A 16,966-nucleotide genomic window follows, 5' to 3' on the forward strand; every position below is an offset into this window, starting at 1 on the left:
TCCCGAAACAGAGGACCAAGAGGGAGGCAGTACCACAGGTCCGGCAAGCTTGTTGGCGTCGGCGGAGGAAACCACACCATCAATCTTTGTCTTTCTCTCCGGATCTCCCCCCAGTTACAGAAGAGCCCTCTCCTCCAGCTTCTCCTCCACCCCTTGGCCTCCTATGTCACGTTTCCTCCCATTCACCCCCTGCTCCAGCTCTTACCCCTCGTATGTTTTATTTAAATTGGTTGTTCGGGGAAGAACCATTTTTGTGAGTGTGTTATGTCTAACTGTTATCTTTTTGCCTTTTAGTACATCTCCCCAATTTACTTTTGAATTTTGCTCCCCTGATCCGCGAGCTGGTCCTGAGAAAGTGACAGTGCCGAGTGCGAGCGCGTAACACCTCGGTCCCATGGAAAAAAGCGATCCCGCATCTGTAACCTCTCTTCGGAGGCAGTGAGAGCCACTGATGGAGAGGGGCCCACCACTTCACCTGTCCGCCATCCATGGGCCGATGGACTTTGCAAAGCACTTGGCAAGACCAGCCGTGGGTCCCTGCGTTTTAAGTTCATTATAGACTTTTCCGTTCATTTAATTTTATTTGTTAAGAAACGGGGAGATGTTGTAGTGTGTTTTTAAATTTCTTGTTTTGTTCCCCCATTTTATGTATTATTCCCCCCCTGTTCTTTGTAAGATGGTTCTTCCCCCTCCAGTTTTCCCGCCACAGAGCCTTTGGCAGTTATGTTACTATGGTTACCCCTGCCCCTATTAATTGTCAATCTCCCAAGTTACATAACTGCTCCTCCCTTATCCCACCATATAAGTAAAGTTTTCCTCCTCCCCGAGCCCAGTCAATCACCCCCCACTCCTCCCTGCTTTCTAGAACATTCTTCTCTCTGGGGGTTGTGGTTGGCTGACGTCCCAGGACCCCTCCTTTGTTCTATGTCTATTGGATAAGTTCTTGTGTCAGTTTTCTTATGTACCTCCCCACATGTTCCCCTATTGGTTAGCTGGGCTTCCCCTCCCGTCTCCACCCCTTCCCTGTAAAACTCTGTCTCCCCCCGTGTTCAGGGCCATTTTGCTGTGGGTTTTTCCACCTGTTGGTTTGCCCTGTGCTGCATGTGGGCTCTTCAATAAACCGACGTTTTACCCCCAGCAAGTGGTCGCCTCCTCTCTCATCTCGTCCAGCATGAACCCAAGTCCGCAATCCAGCCCAGCCCGAGGCCAGGACGCCAAGGGGGGGCTGGCTTCCGATGCGCAGGGGTGTCGGCCGCTTTACCCCTTCAGCTAGCCGGACTTAGGGCCGTGTACGCCCTCGCGCACACTTCTTAAATTTTAGGAAAAGGTTCATTAAACCTTGACCAAAAATTACAACAAAGGACTGAATAAGGAAAAATCACAGCACTGGGAGCCTGCCCTCTACCGTGGCTTTGCAGCCACATGACTCATTCATAAAAATGGCTGCTCCACCTTTTATACCCTTGGTGTTGCATCAGGCAACCCTAGCCCCTCCCAAAGTCTGTCAGTTAACTCTTTGTCGCTGTCCATTGGTGAAGACTGCTTTCTTGTAACTTGATTGGAGGTCTGGTGTTGCTATGCCGTGCCTCTTAGTAACAAGCCTACCCCCCCCCCCAAATGCTCCGACTACCAAGACTATTACAAGGCGAGGGGAAAGAGGACTATGGAATGACATCTTACAATAACGTTATTATAAATCTATATAATAATTATAGCTTAATTGTGAGACCCAACTATTACATTACTTATCAATAACACTATTGATCAACTGCTTTCAGCATACACACAACAGACTGACACAAAACCAGATCCTGACTGGCAAGCAGCAATTATTTTAAAGTAAATTAAAATTTCTCAGATTAACAGGGCAAGGCCCCCAAAAACAAGACAGTGTGGAAAATGCAGGGATGATATTGCAGTTTCATATCCACTTTGTGAAATGTCATAAGTGATGTTGTAATTGGACACTGGCCTGTGTCAACAACAAAATTTCATTCTTCCACAGCTTTTCAAAGATGGGTATATCACATTTCTATTTGAAAAGCAAAGTATCACATACAGAGCAGTTTGCTTCAGAACCCACTCCTTTAATAAACCAGGCTCCAACATGAGATGAAACAAAAATTATTAGGCTTCTACATTTCAGCTACAAAGTCAGCAGATGATGATGAGCACAGACACAGAATAAAAAACTATAACAGCACTGCAGTAGACTAGTAATTAATCTTTTCCAAACAGAGAAAATTTATGCTCTTACAGATCATGCCGTATTATAAAGGAAAAGTTCTGTGCACAATGCTACATGCCAGTGCAAGTTAAGAAAAAAATGAAATTAAACCAGCCGCTTCTGCTGAAGAAGGGGAGTTTTAAAAGGTAATATATTCATAGTTATTTAAATTAAATCAAATAATATTTACCAAGAAATCCAGGACTAAAAAAAGAAAATCTATTGGGAGGGGGAAGTATGATGCAAAGGAAAATAAATGTCATTTCAACATGAAAAGACAATCTATTAGGAGAGTGCTCTTTTTTATGTGAAAACATTGCAAGAGATTTGGATGCAGCAATTATTTTTTATTAGGCCAAAACCAGTTCTTACAAAACCTAAAAAGTTGAATAAAAGAAGCTGAGATAGTAGCTGTAAGAAACGGAATAATCAAAAGCTACTCTTTTGGCTGAAAATCCTTAAGAAGGCATAGTGTTCATATTTTCATTTTCCATGAGAGTTCTCAGTATTTTGTTTCTTCTGCATCTTTGAAACACTCAGTGCAAAATAAGAGTGCCTACCCTTAATAATGGTGAGGTCAGAATACAAAACCAAACTAGAAATGTTCTTTGCTGTCTTGCCTAAAACAGAGACCCTCACCTAGATTTGTGACTAACTGCAGTTCTCCAATGGTGGTGCCCTGCATACAATAGCATCTACATCACAAGCTCTTTGGAAAAGATATAATTGTCCAAATGTGTCTGCCAGTCAAATCATGTATCCTTCCAGCTCATAGTAAATTCATAGTCACTCAGAAAAAATTCTATAGAGAACGCAAGGTAAATGGACTCAAATCAGCAACCAGAAATGGATGACAGAATGGTTTGGGTTGGAAGGGAGCTTCATGACCATCTAGTTTCAATCCCTCTGCAATGGACAGAAACACCATCCACTAGACAAAGTTGCTCAGGGCCCCACACAACCTGGCCTTGAACACTTCCAGCTTCTCTGGGCAACCTGTGCCAGTGCCTCACCACCCTCACAGGGAAAAATTTCTTCCTAACACCTAATGTAAACCTACCATCTTTCAGTTTAAAGTCCCTCTCCTGCTCACTTGTAGAATCATAGAATATGCTGAGTTGGAATGGACCCATCAGGATCATCAAATCCAACTTCTGGCCCTAAGCAGGAAAGCCCCAAGAATCACACCAAGTGCCTGAGAGCATTGTACAAACACTTCTTGAAATCTGTCAGGCTTGGTGCTGTGACTACTTCCCTTGGGAGCCTGTTCCAGTGCTCAACCACCCTCTAGGTGAAAAACCTTTTTCTGATATCCAACCTAAACCTCGCCTGACACAGCTTCATGCCATTTCCTTGAGTCCTGTTGATGCCTTAGAGAACCTAAATATGAAACAACACACTTTCAAATATTGTTAGTGTGGGAGGTAATATCAAGGCTGGTCTTTATTGGAGGCCTCCAAGGGACAGATATGGGAAATGCCCATCCCTGCATGGAGTGATTACAGTTTAGTAAGTTTAGCAAGTTAGCATAATTGACAGAAATCCCCAGTTAGAGACTTAATTGGTGAGGTAATTCTCCCCCCCTTCAACCCTTTTCTGAATCATCCTCCCTTTAGATAGGAACTAAACTTTGTTTATGAAAATGTGTCTCAAAGAGCTGGTTTCAACCTTGGCTTCCAGAGAGCCAAGATAGGATAGGAGCCTTGGATCCCTGAGGATTGGAGTCTCTGAAATGTGTTTTGTTTTTCTGCCTATCAGGGTAGGGACATGGTAGGGAAAAGTACTGGAGCTAACTAGGAACTATATAACTATACAACAATAGAGCTGTGAATATATATGAAGGAAATATAAAAGCAAAAATCATTCTGGCATCCCTGTCATGAGAGTGAAGAGATCCCTTTGTGAGGGTGTTGAAGACCACAGTAAGGTCTCCCCTCAGTCTCCTCTTCTCCAGGCTAGACAAACCAAGTGATCTCAGCCGTTCCTCATAAGGCTTCTCCTTCCGACCCTTCACCATTCTCATGGTCCTCCTTTGGATGCTCTTTAACAGCTTAATGTCTTTTTTATATTGTGATGCCCTCAACTGCATACAGAACTCAGATGAGGCCACATCGTTGCAGAGCATAGCTGGACAATGATCTCCATCAGCCAGCTGGCAACACTGCCTGCTGCACTCCAGGACACAGTTGGCCCTCCTGGCTGCCAGGGCACACTGCTGACTCATATTCAGCTTGCTATCAACCAGGACACCCAGATCCTTTTCCACAGCACTGGTCTCCAGCCTCTCCTTCTTTAGTCTATACACACAATCAAGTTTGCCCCATCCCAGGTGCAGAATCCAGCACTTTCCCTTGTTAAACTTCATATTGTTGGTGATTGCCCAGTCCTCTAATTTTCTGAGGTCTCTCTGCAGGGCCTCTCTGCCCTCGAGGGAGTCAACACTTGCTCCCAGTTTAGTGAGAGCAGACTACTACCAAATGCATAGAGATCTTGAAATTTTTGGGACTAGAAAGCAAAGGTCACTGAATCCTTACCAAACACTCTGTTGCTATAGAGACCCACATGACACAAAGCACCAGAGCTCAATCAGAAGGCTGTTTAGACTTATTTATTGAAGCAACATGTTGCTTTTATAGTTTTACGAGATGTTTACATTTACTTAACAAACACATACACTGCCCACTGGTCATAAAGAAGAAAAAAACTTTCAATAGGTGAAAGGACCCACACCACTCTGTAAGCCAACCAAAGTCCAGATTTTTTGCTTATACTTTTTTCTTCTCTCTTTGCGTTTTCATGGTGATTGCCTTGGTAAATTCCTTGAGAGAGATATGAGGCTTTCCTTATCTTCATGAAGCCTTTGCTGGCTCACAAGATCACTGACGTTGCATCCCGATCGCGGGAGAGGCGATCGGCACGCCCGCCAGGAGTGGCCGCGCTCCACCTCTGCCGCCGGCAGTCAGCACCACGGTTCGGCCACTGTCTGGGGTCCCGGACCGCCAGGGACAGCCGATAAACGTGGACCCACGCCGAAGGATTCGGGGTAAAGGAAAAAGGAAGGACTCTTTGCTTGCTTCTTCGACCTGCTTTATTTCTTTCCCGCGCAGGAGCAGTGCTGGGGCGGCGCTGCGTGGAATCGGCAGCGGCAGCGCCGGAGGTGGCTGCGGCGGCGCGGACAGCAGCGGCCGCGCGGGCGATCTTTCCCACGGCAGGAGCCGCGGCAGTGCGGGCGGCAGCGGGGCTTTCCCACGGGAGGAGTGGGGCAGCTGATGCCGTGCTGCGCGGGTGTTTTTTCTCGTGGCGGAAGGCACACCGAGGCTGCAAATCACTGCGCTGCGCCGGGCAAGTGCAGCCGGGACGCGGGGGCCGGCGGCTCGAAGAGGTGGCAGTGAAAAAGAGCGAAAAAAAAGAAAAACAGCGGTCTTTATGGAAGCGGTGTGGAATGCCAGGAGGAGACCATCTAACGAATCAATGACTGGATAGGAGGGGTCTGGGGGGACAAATGTAAACATTACATGGAGCGGGAAAGTCATATACCAATGGGAGAAAGGAAAAATCATAACTGACAGAATTTTCTGGATAAAGGGGTGTAACAAACCATGGCAGACAATCTACAGGGGCAGGATTTTTGAAGATAGACAGGGAAAAATTTGGAATTATCATAACTGCCATGGCGACACAGGGGGTAAACAACTTTGGACAGAGACTAAACATATTATCTACATATCCCCACTGTCATAGGCAGGGAGAGACCAAATATCTTCAAACCCTCACTGCCACAGAACAGCACAGAAATCTCTTTCCCACACATTCAATTCAAGACAACTTCTAATTTGGTTTTGTTAACCACTTGCTGCTGAATGTGGATCTGAAATACTCTCTAATCCTCCAACATTTCTTGAATGGGCCTGGTCTGAATATATTTCTTCATCAGATCTTATTTTGAAAAACCAAAAAACCATCACTAACATCCAAAAGTTAAGGAGCAAGAACAGTGTATGAAAAATATTGTGGTAATAGATGAGAGAAGATCCTGGAGCAGGCACGGAAAACTAACATATAAGTACAAATAAGAATGGGCAAAGCTGCTCTCAGTATTATCCAGCTCAGCAGAGCAATACAGAATTGCTGACTAGACAGACTTGAGTATTGAAACCTCAAACCATGACTTACTGTCGTGGTTTGACCGGAAATGGGACATCTGGGATATGTTGTTTTGCTGTGGTTACCAATGGGGGGTTAGATTTTAAGATGGGCACTTAGTTTGACCACTGGGGCATTTGGATCCGCCTCTTGAGACTACGAACCCAAGGGGTTAAAAGCAGGGCTCTTGTCCTTCAGAGCCCTCTTGGGATTTCCGGGCGTGAAGAAGTCTCTCCCCCGGCCCAGTTGCTGGCTGGGCTGGGGGAGGGGAAAGCCACGTGGCCCATCTACGGTAGGCCCGGGTTCGGAGGAAGGGTGGCGGACCCTTGAGCGACCTGTTTATTCCCCCCCCCCCCCCCTTTTGGGATGGAGAGAATGCAGCCCCTGCTCGAACTGTATATCTTGAAACTTGATATCATGTGCCGGCAGGCAGCACGGCTGGGAGGAGAAAGGGGGGGGCAGCGGGCAGTCCGGCCGCCTGGGAGAGCTTTTAACCCTTGTGGAGAATGAAGGCTTCGCAGAACATTGCCTTTCCTGGGAAAGGGATAGGAGTGGAAGATGAAGGAAGAAAACCAGGCCAGTAAGGAGGGTCTGGCAAAGGGAGAAGAGAGATGTTGAAGGAATGGAGGAAGATGGAGTGGCAGTTTTTGCTGGACTCTTTTTTGTTGTATACCCATGGACTTTTTTTCCTGGTGATGCAGAGGCTGTATTGCAGGGGGAAGCGGAGGCTCGGCGTCAGGAGAGTTTGGTTTTGAGACCCCTCGGCCCCAGGGGGTATAGAAGAAATGGGGGGGACAAAGGTCCCAGGGATGTGACTGTGCTCTGCTTGGTACGAGACGAGGCATTCTTAAAAGGCCCTGAAGGCAGGCCCCTGCCCCATCCCATGCCTGGTGGTGAGAGCACCTTGGCATGGAAAGGAGATGTCACGAGATAGCAAGATACCAAGATACCGGGTGGATTGCTGATTGTGACAAGAAGTCCGTGGCACAAGGAAGGACTCCGTCTATCCCTTATGAGCTGAAGATTTGATTTTTTTTCTTAAAGGGTGGTGCCAGACCGAGTGTGGATAATTTTTTTTGGAAATGTAAATGTGTTTGGGAATTTGGTGGGAGGAGGATAAGGAAGCGTTTCTGTGTAGTTTTCATTCTCTTTGTGTGTGTAGTTTAGTAATTGTGTGTGTAGTCTAGTAATTGTGTGTGTAGTTTAGTTAATAAACTTCTCTTTATGTTTAAGTTGGAGCCTGCTTTGCTTATTTCCTGGCCACATCTCACAGCAGATATCAGGTAAAAGGTATATTTATGGGGGCTCTGGCTTTGCCAGGCCAAAACCATAACATTTACACATATTATTTAGGCACAGTCTGTCAAGTAGCAAAGCACTGTCAAATAAATAAAGCAGCCCTAAATGAGTAAATTTCAATTTTGTTTTTAAACAGGAATAGGGTATAAAAGGGCATATTTACTTCATTTTTAACTGACACAAAATTTAAGCCATGTAGAACATAAAATACTTCTTTACAACACACACTTTCATGAACTGTTAGCACTTGGGGTTTATCCTTCACCACTCCTCCTAACACAGGCAGGGGCTGGATGTGACAACAGAAAATGTCACTTCAAGCGTCACTTCTAGTCAGTGCATGTAAACATAGAATCATAGAACTGTTTAGGTTGGAAAACACCGTAAAGATCATTGAGTCCAACCATTAACCCAGAACTGCCAAGTCCATCACTAAACCACATCCCAAGTTTCACATCTACACGTCTTTTAAATCCCTCCAGGGATGGTAATTCCACTGCTGCCCTGGGCAGCCTGTTCTAGTTCTTGACAACCCTTTCTGTGAAGAAATTTCTCCTAATATCCAATCCAAATGGCCAGTTATTGGACATACATATGCATCATTTGCTAGAGGATTGCTTGTATCATAACTGACTTGAGCACTGCAGAAAGTCAAACATGGTATATCCTGTTGTGTAAAGCAGTGATGAAAACAGAGGTTTGTGACCAACACCATGTACCCCTTCCTCTACACTTCACACAGCCCTGCATTTTTTTGAAAAGTGACATTTATTTCCAGCTGCTTGGGTGCTGCTATGGCATGGATGGGACAGCGAAGAGGGACAGGAACAGCTTCAGGGGTTCCATGTTAGATTTCCTGAAGGACAACACGAGCTGCCCCCGGGTTACCAGCCCCTACAAGAAGGCCACTCATGGGCCTGCTCCGGCTCTGCCTGCCAGCCTGGGCTGGACAACGGGGACAGCTGCAGCACCACCACCACTGATAATGAGGCTCAGACCCGGTCCTGACCGACCCACCCTCAGGGAACCAGGTCGGACCCCGATCCCTCCACGACATCGGTGAAACAAGTCAGAGTCTTGTTTCCCCCTCACAGTGTCAGGGAGCCTCCTGCCCTGCTGCGGGCTGACAGGATCCTCATCTTGCAGGAGAGCCATGACCCCACCGCTCCATGCCACTGCGTTGTCTGTCGCAACCGGCTCACCTGCCCCCTTGCTTGCACCTGACTCACTACACATTTACCACACTGGGGACAAAGGGGCAAGCACACGCAGGTGGCAATTTATTTAAATGTATTAATTTGTGGGAAGCAACTGCTCACTTTTAAAATTTAAAAGGTTTATTAAACCTTAACAAAAATACAACAAAAGGACAAGATAAGGAAAAATTACAGCGCTGGGAACATGGATTAAACCACCATGTGCTCATCTACAAAATGGATGCTCCGCCTTTTATACCTCTAGCCCCTCCTAAAGTCTTGTCAGTCAACTCCTTCCTTGCCATCTAGTGGTGGAGATCACTCTTATATCTTGGTTGGAGGTCAGGTGTTACCATAGTAACAAGCCAACCCTCCCCAAATGCCCCAACTACCAAGGCCATCCCGTGATAACAATGCAAAGGGGAGGACATATTACAGTAACATAATTATACATCTACATACACATACACATAATGTTCACCCCTTAATTGTGAGAGCCAACCATCTCATTACTCATCTAGAGCAAATTTTATTAAATTTTAATTTTTTTAACTGTTTCACTTTTACTTGATTCCATTTTTCCCTCTTTGCCCTCCCGCCTTGTGCCTGGAGAGGGCAGTGGGGACTTTGGTGAAGAAGCGGCAAGCAGGAGGTGCGTGGTGCCTGCCCCAGGGCATTGCCCTGGCAATGACATCTCCAAGTGGCGGAGGGGAAGGCGGACGGACCTGCTCCCCCCGCCACGCCTGGGCCGTGACCAGGAGTGGGCCGTGACCAGGAGTGGGCCGTGATGAGTTCCATGAGACTCATGAGGAAGCTTGTGCTGGGAAAGGCACCTGAGACCTGCAGGTGGTGGCTAGGGGTGGCCCTGAAGCCCTGAGGGCAGATCCCCTCCCTAACTGGGCAAGGTCACCCCTCCCCCACAAATTCCTACTCAGGGGGTTTGGTGGAGATTTGCAGCTCTGAGCTGCTTTGCAGTCCATGACTGACCCAACGCTGTCCCTATTTCCAAGCTTTGGCCTTTCTGGACTTGCATGGAGAGGAGCAGGATGTGCCTCCTGGTCTGCTACATGTTCCTATCCACTGCAACCTCCCAGCTCTGCATAGGGGGTCCACAGAAAACACATTTCACAGCTCTGGTAGTTGAAAATGCACCTTCAAAATGATTTATGTGCATAAAAATGTAACCATTCAGGCTGTTAGGCAAAAGGTGGGACTGTTGGAAATTAAACAATGTGGCATTCACATTGTCTGAAAAATCCCTTCACCCAGGATTTTTCTCCTGGGAAGCTGAGAAGCTTCAGAGGGAAAGGAAAACAATGCTTATCTCATTTGCTTCTCTGTTTTGATCATGTGGAATGTGTTTGGAGATTGTTTACCCACAGGTGATTGTTTCATTGGATTCTGGTGTGAGTTGTTTTGTCTCATTGGCCAGTCAGTGCCAAAATGTGTCGGGACTCTGGAGAGAGTCATGAGTTTTCATTATTAGCTTTTTAGCATTCAGTAAGTATCCTTTCTGTATTCTTTAGTTTTATATAGGTTAGTATTCTTTAATATAATTGTGAAAAATGTGTATTTTATTATTGGCTTTTCGCAAATATTAAAATGAATATTATATGTGTTGTGTTAGAAAGTAATGCTGTATTAATTCTCTTAAGTAGTGTGTTAAATATAGTTTTAGGTTATAAGAAATGTTAAAATATAAACTATGCTATGTAGGATACTTTTTTTAAAGAAAGGACTCACAGCGAGATAGCAGCCACAGGACACCTAAATCTTTCAGAGAAAAACAATTTATTGCCCTCTTATCAGAAGAAACAAACTTCTTCCCGCCTCGAAGGCACTGTTGGCATTCAGAGGAAGAAGTTGATGATGACCAGACAGAATCCTGTGTTTGAATGGAATTTATGCATCATGTATGAGGTGTATGAATATGCAACAGGCTATTGTTTTAAAGGGTTACTCCTTTGTTAACGGGTGTCCTTTTTCGGGCTTGTGCTGCCCAGAAAAAGGTACCCGGACATCCGTAACTCTTTGTCTCTATTGTCTCATATTGTCTTAATTCAAATTGTCCAAATTATTATTACTCTAATTGTATTACTATTTTTATAACCATTTAATTACTATTAAACTTTTAAAATTTTAAAAACAAGTGACTGGCATTTTTCACAATCACTCATCTTGAAGCAATATGCGGAATAAATAGACTCCACAACCTGATGTAGTTATGAAGTGGGTATGTATTGTCAGCACCTGGCACAAGCGAGATAGCTCTCATGAAAGCTAGTGCCCTGAGCCTTGGTCTGACCCAGATCTTTATTTATGAAGATGTTCCATATGCATTACATTACACAATCTCTTAATGCATATTCAACACCTGGCCCCGCCTATCCTCGCATCACATGTTAATTAGATCTATGCCCTTCTGAGCATGCATTGTTTGCTGTGGTGGTCGCACGGGGATTTTGGTGGTCTCTGAGGCCGAAGCTTGTGGTCTTCCTCATGACTGAACTTTTGAACTTTTCTTCTTTGGCTGTGCGCTGTGGTCCCTTGGTGCTTATCTGAGTATGTCTGTCAGTTTTGATCAGCTAGGAGATAGAGTAGCTCCTTTATCTAGGTTTCTTGCATTCCTTGGTCTTCTCCTGGTATTGTCCTTTTTCGGAAGAAGCTTCAGAAATTTGCATTTTCCTATGCCTTTGTACCATGGCAGAGGTTTCTTAAGTGAAGGGTCAAAATTCAACACATAATTCTACAAGCTAAAATTTAAATGCTTAATTCATATTGCTAACTTAAGCAAACTCCCCAAAACCTCCATTTCAATCTTTCTCTGTTCAAGTTTCTCATTCAGGTCACTGCTACTTTAACATCTGCTTTGCTTCAGCATGGATGCCCTGGTTCATGTCTACAGTCTGAACACTTCATCCCCCCATGCTTTTTCATGAATTACAGAGATATTCTAGTGTGTCACAATCCACCATCATAGCCTTACAAAAGAATTTCAGCCCAAGACTAAGGCTTCTCCTCCCATCTGGGAATTGACTCCTTCTTCACTGACCTTGCTGTCTCCATATAGTTTTCTTTACAGGTCTTTACCCTCCCTTTTCCTCTGACTTGGGAGAAGATTGATGTTTGTAAGTTTCATCTGTTTGGGGGAGTTTTACAGCACCGAAAAAGTTAATCTTATTGGGGCCTTTCATCAGGAATGTAATTCTTGTTGTTGGTCCCATGATATCTGCTGAGCAGCAGCTTGAGCTGTTTACAGAGGAGGATTTTTCAGTGGCCACCCTTGGGGGAGGAGGGGAAAGTGGCAAGGCAGAATCTCAGCAGCTTGGCCCAGAGCTGCTCCCGGGGCTCAGCGGACCCTGACTTGGCCCGGGTCGGAGGCAGGGTGGGGTTTAGTGTCAGCAAGATGTTAGCAGCCGTGGCCGGGCCCAGCCTCGGACAGGGCCCAGGGTCTCCCCTCCCCCACACAGCCACCAGGCCGGGAGGGGGGGGGGTGTTATGAGTAGAAAAGTTGCCCATTTTTTTAAAAAGTTGCAGAGTTCACAGGTTGGGCTAGTTGCTGCCAGGGTGGAGTTCTAACTGTTTGTTGTTGTAATCACCTGTCGTTTTCGTTAACTACCTGTTGTTGATGGTTAAGAATTCCCCCTTTTTTCGAGTGGCACCCTGCTGCTTCCTGGAGCATGGCACCCGGATGGTGAAGAGGAGGAGACATTGGAGTTGGCATGCAAATGAAGAAGCCCCTCACCAAACATAACAAAAACCCCTAAAAACAATGAGCCAACACGGAATTGACGGTTCGAAGTGATGTCTAGACGTGAGGAACAGAATCCAGTATCTGCTAAAAGCCTTTTTACCCCTCACCCTAACCTTAAAAGATGTGGGCTAGACAGAGGACCTCGAATGTCAAACCCAAAGAGCAGGAATCTCCTGATGTTCTCGTGAAGATGAAGGCCCCAGCTCTGCCTGCATACCAGCGGACAAAGCTGCACTCTTCCTTCTTCTCTGTGCCACTCCTGGAAGCAGCAGCGGCGTGAGCGTGACCTGTCAGTTCTTCCCACCTGAGCTGATCACTTTTAATAAAGGCATCAAAAAAGGAGAAAGATCCCCTGCACTATTTATTTCAGGGGGAAGAACTTCTCTCTTCAAAAGCCGGAAGTAAGAGAGCTTTTCCCGGGCTTGTTCATTTTAAAATGTGAGTCTTACAGAGGCAGATCTAGCTTTCTTAGTGGTTTAACAATGTGCCAGTTCTCAGAATCAGCCAGCGATTGGTTTTACCCAGCACAGAGGAAGCTGCTAGCAGAGTCTCTTAGAAAATCACTTTTGTGGCTGGCTTCTTTCATCCTCACCAAAAATCAATTAAGAGGTGGAAAACGGGGGGCACCAGGTGGAATATGGTTCCTTAGGACAGGACCCCTAAGAGGGAAATTGGAAAACCTAAGACCGATTTGCTTTTATTGTAAGAAAAATGGACATTTCAAGAGAAATTGCCACCAAAGGGAAAGGGACCTGAAGGTTTATGGGAAAAAGTGAAAAGTGGAGGCAGAAAACTAGGGGTGTCAGGGGCTCTACCTCCTGGGGACAGGCTACCATCAGGAGCCCTTTATAACCTTAAAAATAGGTCCCCAGGAGGAAGAATTTAAATTTTTGGTAGACAGGGGAGCTGAAAGAACTTGTGTTTGTATGTTGTATTGCACTCAATATTTAGTTGGTTGCACTGGGTGTTGGGAAAATATGTTATTGGGTCACGTGGATGGTATATTCCCCCTCACATGGTTTCTCCCTCACCCCCCTGCTCTCTGTATCCCTAGTGGTCTGCCCCACGGTTGGTCCCTCCCCTCGCCCCTCCCCAATGTTATCCCATTGGCCGCGGTCCTCTTTCCCTGCCCCCATCACCTGGGGCATAAAACCCTACCGCAGGTGAAGCTTAGCCTCTTTCCTGCCTGGGTGGTCTCCATCTCTAGACGTATCGTATCGTCTTTTGTCTCGTTCATGTGATTCCATGTGGACTTCAGTATTGAGCGAGCCGGCTCTGGATTATATTAAGCCTAGAGACCCACGGAATATCGCATTTGTATGATTTGCTTCACTCAGGAGAGGATGAAAACAAAGTTTGGGAATCCACCATAGTGCTAATAAATTTTCTGGGAAACCAAGGACCTAAAGTATCAAAAGGGAAACTTCAATTTGTAGAACATGAAGTAAAATACCTAGGACATATAATTTGTCAAGGGACCTGGCAACTGAATCCTGAAAGAATTATGGGAATAGTCTCACTTCTGCAGCCAAAAACTAAGAGGGAAGTTAGAAGGCTTTCAGGCTTGTTAGGATTTTTCAGGCTATGAACTGAAGGGTACACTCAGGCTATCAAGTTCTTGTATCAAAAGTTAGTAGAAGATGAGACTGGGTGGGGAAAGGAGGATGAGCAGAAGTTTGAAGATTTAAAACAGAAATTAGTCAGAGCAACGGCATTGAATCTTCCTGCCTTAGATAAACCTTTCTATCTGTTTGTGGATGTAGAAAAAGGGGTAGCACACGGAGTGTTGGCCTAGGACTGGGAAGGGTCTGGGAAACCAGTGGCCTATCTATCAAAACTGCTAGACCCTGTCAGCCGAGAGTGACCAACTTGCATTCAGGCAGTAGCCACAACCATCCTACTAGTAGAGGCAAGCAGGAAACGAACCTTTGGAGGAAAATTGAAAGTATATACTGCACACTCATTTAGGAGCATCCTAAGTCAAAAGGCTGAAAAATGGCTTACTGATTCCCAAGTGTTAAAGTATGAAGCCACTTTAATAGATAAGGATGATTTGGAGCTAATTGTGGATAACCATCTCAATCCTGCCCAGTTTTTGTATGGAGAACCAGTGGAAGAAATAGTGCATGATTGCCTACAGGTTATTCAGTATCAAACTAAGGTAAGAGAGGATCTAATGGATCAACCACTCCAAGGGGGGGAAGCAATTGTACACCATTGGATCTTCAAGGGTAATCCAGGGCCACTGGATGTCAGGGTATACTATAAGCAATAAAAGGCTGGTAGTAATAGAAAAGGGAAAGTTACCTTCCAACTGGTCAGCCCAAGCATGTGAGTTATATGCCCTAAAATGAGCTCTAGAAATATTAGCACAAGAGAGGGGAATGGTGTATAAAGATTTAAAGTATGCCTTTGGGGTGGTGCACACCCTTGGAAGAATTTGGGAAGAGAGAGGGCTATTAAATTCAAAGGGGAAGGGATTGGTTAATGAAAGGCTTACTTTGGAGGTATTGGAGGTCCTACAATTACCAAAAGAAGCGGCAGTGGTATATGCTAAGGGACATCAAAAAGGGGTGACCCTGGAGGCACAGGGAAACAATTTGGAAGCTAGGGATGCAGCTGAATTGGGGACAGAAAAATTAATGATGGTGTTAACCCTCATGGGAGAAATTCAGGAAGTCCTAGTGTTTAATGAGACGTAAAGGAGAGAACGCCTCCAAATGGAAGCAAGGAAAGATAATGAAGGGAAGTGGAAGTTACCAGATGGGTGACAGTTGTTAAATGAACCACTTGCCAGGAAAATGCTAGAAGGCATGCATAACAGAACACACTGGGGTACACAAGCACTGAGTGATCAGTTCCTAAGGGACTAGGGCTGCATAGGAGTTTTTGGAGTAGTTAAGCAGGTAACTGAATGGTGTGTCATATGTCAACAAGTAAATAGGAAAGTTGCCTGTCGCCCTGTTCTTCTAAGTTCTTCTAAGCCTTCTGATGTTTACATTTTTGTAAATGGAGTTTCTCACGCACTTTTAATGTAAATAATCATTGTTTTGCATTCCTTTCTGGAGGAGAAGAGAATTAATGGACTGTTGGTTTGACCAGTGTCGTTGGCAATTTCATCCTCCAATCCATGGTCACTTTTGATATTCTATAAATATCAGAGTTCAGAAATAAACTGCCCTTTTTTTACCTTGGAAATTTCAGTGTGTCCGTGTCGTTCATTTTGTGTCGTATTGCAACGGTTGCTGGTTTTTGGCTTCCTGTTTCTACCTCTGTTGAGGTCGGAATTGAAGGCACTTGAGATGATAGTTCATGTTCAGACTCAGGTGTTTATTATTTCTTATCAATGTTACAGTCTTACAGCAGTGAGTTCTGTAGTCTTTCATTATCTGTAGTCTTTCATTAGTAAGGCACAAAATGGCTAACTATGTCTTGTTACAAGGTCTTTTAAGACTAAACTATCCAATTAAGAAATGACACCTAAATTATTTTCACTTTTAACCCAATAACTAATCCTTTGAAGTCTGCACTGCAGACTTTTCTGTCTAATTACAAAATACCACCCAAACTCATGAAGAAGGAAGAAGAAGGTGCAGAAGAAGGTAAAGAAGAACAACCTGCCTCTACCCTAAAACCTCCATCTTGCTTCATATTTATTACTATAGTCTGAAACCCAAAACTCTAAGTTTTCCACCCTGTGATATTATACACTTCTAACCAACTACACACCCATAATCCAAGTGCTATCAATCAATATTGGAAGCCTGTTTCATGGCTTCAGGTCAAATGTAGTGTTCTCTTGTGGGTCTGTGGCTTTCAGCACAGAATGTTTAAAATTCTCAGCATCCAGGGTTCCAACATCTCCCCTTCTTGTTTGAACCATGAACACTGTATTGACAACTGTCAACCACCTGTCGGACACACATTTGACCGAACCCCATATTTCACTTAAGCTATCATCTAACAAAAATTCTACAACACCACTGATTCCCACATCCATAAAGAAACCCAAAGACCACAGTCTTCTGTGGGCAAAACACAAGGGTTGGAATCTCAGTGCAATCCATACCTTTGTGTCTTCTTCTCTGCTTGTGGAGTGGTCAGCATTTTCTTGCACTTGATAGAGTTTCACATTCTTCACTGAAATCCACCTGGACTCTGCACCTGTTAAAATACAAGCAAACCCACATCCTCGCAGGGACTGGAGGATTTTCTCAAAATCCTGGAAGTGAAGAATGGGTCCTGATATGTAAGATAAAATATTGATTAGTTCTGTTTTGCAAAATTATATAGAGACATGTAAGATAACGACATAAGTTGCTATTACTAACACTCTTTGTTTATGAG

The sequence above is a fragment of the Melozone crissalis genome, unplaced genomic scaffold (assembly GCF_028551555.1).
Source record: "Melozone crissalis strain CALT ecotype California unplaced genomic scaffold, PUWL_Pcris_2 ptg000035l_1, whole genome shotgun sequence".
Taxonomy (NCBI): domain Eukaryota; kingdom Metazoa; phylum Chordata; class Aves; order Passeriformes; family Passerellidae; genus Melozone; species Melozone crissalis.